We start from the raw sequence: 6,618 nt of genomic DNA on the forward strand, positions 1-6,618 counted from the left end.
CAAAAATTAAATTACTATTATATCACTATAGAATAATAATAACTTTAAAGTACCTAGAACTTTGGCTACTTTTAATGGAATGCCTTCATCGTCCCTGACGATCAATATGACATCATTCACCATTCTTGTACTAGGAACATAGGTGTAGACACCTAAATTTTATTACACTGCTTTGATAATCGTATTTAGCTATCTCTAAAGACATCATTAATTAAATTCCCATTTAATTAAATCCTTTTCCATCCCCTAGTTGATTAATTTAATTAATCATCTATAGTCCTAATTGATAAATCAAATAACCCACTATTTGTCAATTAATCCTATTCTCCTATCTAATTTCAAAACCCTCATTTATTAAATAAATCTATTTGATAAATAAAGCCCTCAAATCTAATAGCCCCTAAACTATCCTAAATCCTCCGTTTAGCCTAATCCACCCCATCCACCCATACTAACTAAGCTTAGCCACTAACTCACCCACCCTCATAAATGCCATCCACTTGCCCATCTCTAAAATCCCTAATCTAATCCTAACCCAAGCCTAACCCATCCCCTAATCATTTTCACAATCCTAAATGAGATTAAGACTTTCCTAAACCAAGCTAAAGTCTCCCCTCAAAATATCCCAACCACCAAGCCATGAATGCTCTTACAAAGCCATAAATGGATCTTACATCCTCACTCATGACTCTTACATACTCAACCACCCTCATCAAGCCCTTGACCAACCCATTTCTTATCCTCTCACACTCATCCTCCTTGTGACAAGTGTCACTTCCCTATTGGTGCTAAACAAGCACAATACATGTGCTCCCCTTTGAATGCATCCTAGCCCTCCCTCACCATCTTGCCATCCTTGCATCTTACCCTTCCATCCCTCAAGCTCTTAGCCTATAAATTGGATCCCCTCCCAAGCCATTTCATCACAATCCTTAAGCTAAAGTTACCATGTCAGTTTGAGAAGCCAAGTTCATACCATTTTCACATATCCACACCAAAAATCCGAATTCCATCTCCATTGAAGCATTTTGAAGCTTGAGCATAAATCCCAAATCCATATCAAAGGACACATCTACTAATCAAGTGATCATCCATATTGAGAGAGCCTATCCATGGCTCATATTCTCATTTGAGGACCTCACTTTGTCTCATCTAAAGTTTATACTAGTTTTCTTAGTTAATGCTTTTGTTTTTAAATAGATTAGTGTTTCTTGCTAACATATTAGTGTACACAATAGGAATTATTGATCCAACTAAGGTAAGATGGTATATTCATTTGATGTAATTTATTTTTATTTTTTAAATTTCCTAATCGGTGAAATAAATGCAATTTAGTGTCATTTAAGTCCTTGCAAATATTGTTTATCAAGATGGTCATTGACTGTGTATTTGCATAGTGCCCTTGTTATAAAGAAAGAAGGAAAATGCAAGCCTAAGTTGGATGTGATGCCAATTGTCTTAGGTCCTCTACCCTTTCTAAATTATGATGTGTATTGTATGTAGGTAGGGATTATACTATGTCATATTGAAATTGAATGAATACCAATATCTATCATAATTTGACAAGCAACTAGTTACTTGAAAATTGTTAGGAAGCTCACCAAGATAAATTGTTACGATAATTTTATCCTTTGTGAAATTAAAAGGTTGGTACTTTTCTTTTGCTAAATTACTAGATGATTCAGTTATCTTGTTATTTGCCTTTGTGAAATCGATACAAATCTAGGTATGCTAATATTTATTTTGTTGTATTTGTATGCATTGTGGATACATCAGTATGTATCTACCTTGCATTGAATCATTGGCCTTGCATCAAACTCAAGAATCAACATGGGGAAAAGATGTCATCTTTTTTAGAGACTGATTAAAGATAGTATTTTATGATGGCTTTTAATGTTTCTTTTGCATATGGTACCCATGTGGTGATGCATAACATAATTAATTGTACTTGGTACAAATACAAATTTCAATTTCACTACCATTTCTATGAACAATATATTTTTTGTGCTCACAATCAATGTCCCTTACTAATGTTTTTCATCCTAATTGTATAAACTTGTATAAGTATTTTCTTGTGAACCATATTGAACTAAAGGATGCTTTTCCTTGAATAGGGTTGTTATGATGGGACTAATGCTTCATGTAAAAGGTTGACATTTAATTGAAAAGTCACAATATAAAGAGGCTCTTGAAATACTTTCCATGGGAGAGGTATCTAGTGCATAGGCAAGCATTTGTAGGAAAAGCATTTCCAATAAACATAGATGTTGCATAGAAAAGAATTTAAAGTAAACATAGATGTTGCAGTTGGTGTCCCTCATCATTTGGCTTGCCCTTCTCAATGTGATTGTAGCATCTAATGTAATAGTAATAAGTTATATTGAACTAAAAAGTTATTTATATGCTTGTGATAGATGACTAATTCATTCACAATAACCATGATTGAAGTTTCTCATTGTAGTCTAGGAAAATTTGCACCGACCTACTTTGGCATTGTTTGAAGGTTGACAGATGGGGAAGTCATGGATGTATGAAATTTTTGCAATGACTTTATTCATCTGGGTCAAAACATGGGAGCCTTTAAATATGATGATTTTTGTCAATCATGTCCATTCGCTTCCAAAAAATTTATATTCTACAAATTTGAGACACTAGAACTTTTGTGGATGTGTGGGCCATCAAAACATACTGCAGGGAGGATGACAAACTTATTCTCAACTATTAGACTCAGGAAAGTGATACAAAATGTAGAATCTTAACATATGGTTGTTCAAATTCTATATCCCCTAAATGATTTCCTATTAGCATATAAATTGCTATGCATAGTTGCTAAGTTCGCTTATTGTATTGGGCATATTAATGAAGAAGCATATTAGTTACTATTGGTGTTTAAGACAATTTGATTAGTTACTGTCAATTTTTTTTAGGCATTCTATAAAATAATTCACATGCCTTGCATATGATTTGACATTTTGCATGCATCTTGCACTCTCTCAACCGGCTGATGATGGATTATGGAGAGTGATCTAACATGATGATGCTAAAAAACACACACAATCAAATCCAAAATGAACTTACATTACAAATGGATTGTGGAAATCTGATATTGTTAATTTTGCATGCATGTCTGCCAAGACAATCACAACTTAAACATATTAGAGTGTGTGGAATGCATGAAAAATTTCTACCTTCATTGGTCAAAATTTTTGCCTTCATTGATTGACATTTCTACCTTCATTGGTCAAAATTTCTACCTTCATTGGTCAAAAATTTCTACCTTTGAAATTTTGACCAATGCCTAGGTGTTTCCTACCATCATTGGTCAAAATTTTGACCATTGCCTTGTAGAACTTGCACCATGGTTTTGGAAGGTTTTCAAAAAATAGATTGTTCAAAATTTTGACCTACTAGTATGTTGATCAAAATTTTGAGGCAAAAATTTTTAACCAATTGGTTGGTCCAAATTTTGACCAACTCGGGTCAAAATTTTGACCAATAATGTTTGAAAAATGAGCTCAAATGTACTAGTGTTTGGAGGGTTTCTAAGTAATCGTATCTAGTGTAAAAGTGTGTGTGTTTAATTTCTTACATGTTTTAGATAGATTTAATTTTCATGTTATTTTAGTTTATCTATGGAATGCATAAGGTGGCTATAAGGTGAAAAGTTTTATGGGTTCACGTTTTAACTTCTAATTCACCCCCACCCCCCCCTGCCCTAGAAGTTTACATTTCCCACTTGTAATTCCAAAAATTGGTATTAGAGCTAAGTTCTCAAAAGAAGAAGCTTTGTAGCTTAGAGGAAAGATCTTGAAATGGAAATCTACAAGTTGGGAAAGACCATTGAGAACTAGGAGATTGAAATACATCTCATACTACATCAATTGAATGAAGTTAGAGATGCTTTGAAGAGTTCCTTGAAAAGAAGGAAAGAGATTGCCATAGCAAAAAATGACACACAATACAAAGAGACTCACACCACAAAGCTATTTGTAGATGATAACTCTAGTGAGTTGGATGCAAAAATTATAGATCTAATGGAGAAGAATAGAGAACAAGCTAAATAAATCAGAAATCTTAAGTTGGAGCAAGAATCACACACTATATTTCTACGTGAGGTAACTAAACAAAAGAAGAAAGCTATAGAAGACTAGGCCATGATTGAAGAAGACAAAAAAAAAGTTGGCAAACAGATTGGAAGAGAAGTAAATAGAGCTATCTAGGATCTCAAACATGCAATTGGATACCTTGAGCCAAATGATGAATTCTCATCATGAATTGAGTGTCAAGGACATTGAGATAATTATGTTGAAGTTGTAGAATGAACAACTGTAGAATGACTTGAAAAGAGAAAGGGAATTTGCTAAAAGTTTAAACAAGCCAAATGAAGCCATCAAGTACTTTGAGCAATTACTAAAATCTCTTAGATCCAATAGAGATACATTAGGATTGGGCTACACAAGCACTGAAGAAGGAAAATCATCCAAAGTTGCTAAGGAAAGGAACAACAAATCTAAGAATTCCAAACCTACTTTTCATAATTGTGGAAAGAAAGGGCATGCTGCTAATATGTATAGGATCAAGAATACAAATTAGAATGCTAAGCCTAAGAACATGATCCACTATCATAAATGAAATAAACAAGTTCATCAAGCACATGAATTTAGAAAGAACCATGCATGCACAAAAAGTTGAAGGATATTGCTACAACTGTTAGAAGTATGGACATAGAGCCTTTGAATCTAGATCCAAGTCCAAATGGTCATCAAGCAAGCCAACAAAGGTAAGAAGCCATGAAAATTATTATAACTAGGATTATAATACAAGATATAGCTATCACTATTGTCAAGAATATGGACATGTACCTAAAAATTACATTCAGACTCACTTTAGTGGTAATTACAAGAGGTGGTTGAGTCAAACTACATATTTTAGCTATTTGAAGATTGGTCACATCAATAAAAATTGTCCAACTAGGTCCAAGGCACCAAGTTGTGAATTTGATAAATGCAAAGGCAAGGTAGATGTTGAACACATAAAAAATGAGATGAATAAGACATGGAAACAGAAAGATGGTTGCAGTACATCAAATGGAGAAGGGATAACTTCACCTAATGGGTAAAGTGGTCACACCTCATCAAACTAAGAAAACAAGAGGTATGTAGGACTAATACTTAAAGTATTATATCATAAATCAGTTCCAAAAGAAAAGAGCACTTAAAAGTATGGATCAACATGAATTAAGATGTAAGGTGTCATGAAAATTTAAGTTAAATCCTCAAAGCTTTCATCTTGTTGTTGAGCATGAAAAGTTCTCTATGTTTGCCAAGTGAAACACTAGTTAGTGCTGAGTTGAAAAACTAAGTTAGTTGACACTAAGCTTGTAGTAGCTACTGAGTAAAACAAAAATCATGTTGATGCCAAGCTTACAATTGTACGAGCACTAAGCATTAATTGCAAGGTTTTTATAGGGTATATGGTTTTTTTTTTCCATTTTTTTGTCATTTCAAAATCTAAGAGAGAGCAAGCGGTGCCAAAGGTGATTCAAAAGTTTGTTTAAATTGATTATAAAGATCACAATGATGATCTCATTCACATTCTTTGAATCTCAAAGGTATTTATTCACAAGCTTGACTACGTAGTTTGAGATTTGTATAAACCCTAGTTTGTCAAATGGCATCCAGCTCAAGGAACGTAGAGGGAAAAGAAGTTTTAAATATTTGATTAGTTAGCAATGAAGTGAAGCACCAATATTTTAGAGCAATTCCAAATGATGCTTATAAACTAGACCCATCAAGCATGCTATCCATGATTCCCCTAAAATTTATTATGGTTTAGGATGTTAGAAAATGTTATAATTGCAAGATAGGTGGAATTAGTGATATGGAGATAAGGAAAGCATACGATAGATTGTACAAAAATAGGTTCTTAAAAGAAGAGTTCAAAATTGTAGAAATAAAGGGGTTGACCCATGCCCTAGATTTCCCCATTATGTTCAAAACATAATGGATAAAGATCATATTAAGTAGAATACACAATGGATCCCTATGGTTAGAAGATGGACCAATCAAAATTTCAAAGAGAATAATTCATAGGGTGAATAGTTTTCCAACCCTAGATTAGCCAAAGACTTTGCGAAGTGACTCAAAAGAGGTTATAAAGAAAAACATAGGAGCCAAATGGAACCAACATGGAATGACAATTGGTACCATCATAGATCCTCTATTGGACTTTTCCATAAGGATAATTTCTCATAATTTTTATCAATCAAGTGGATTGAATAGTTTACCCTATATTGTAGTAGATGTGGGCTACAAAATTGTGAAGAGGGATCATACCTATGATCTAGCTGAACTTCAATTGAAACAAATAATGGAGAACCTAGGTGCCATTAGAAAAACCAAGAGTGTACAATACAAATTTGGATCAATCCTAATTTGCATATTTTCTATGTACAAAATAAATTTCCATCTTTTGGCAACATGAGTTGGAAAATGAGCAAGTCAGTACTGTACAAATCAATGAATACATTGAGAAAATGGGTGAAATTTTTAAAACTATCATGACAAGTTATTTTGAAGACTTTCAGAAGTGTATGAAGTAGAGGATTAGAATACATGT

The sequence above is a fragment of the Cupressus sempervirens genome, chromosome 8 (assembly GCF_028749045.1).
Source record: "Cupressus sempervirens isolate cs-2001-9-10 chromosome 8, ASM2874904v1, whole genome shotgun sequence".
Classification (NCBI taxonomy): domain Eukaryota; kingdom Viridiplantae; phylum Streptophyta; class Pinopsida; order Cupressales; family Cupressaceae; genus Cupressus; species Cupressus sempervirens.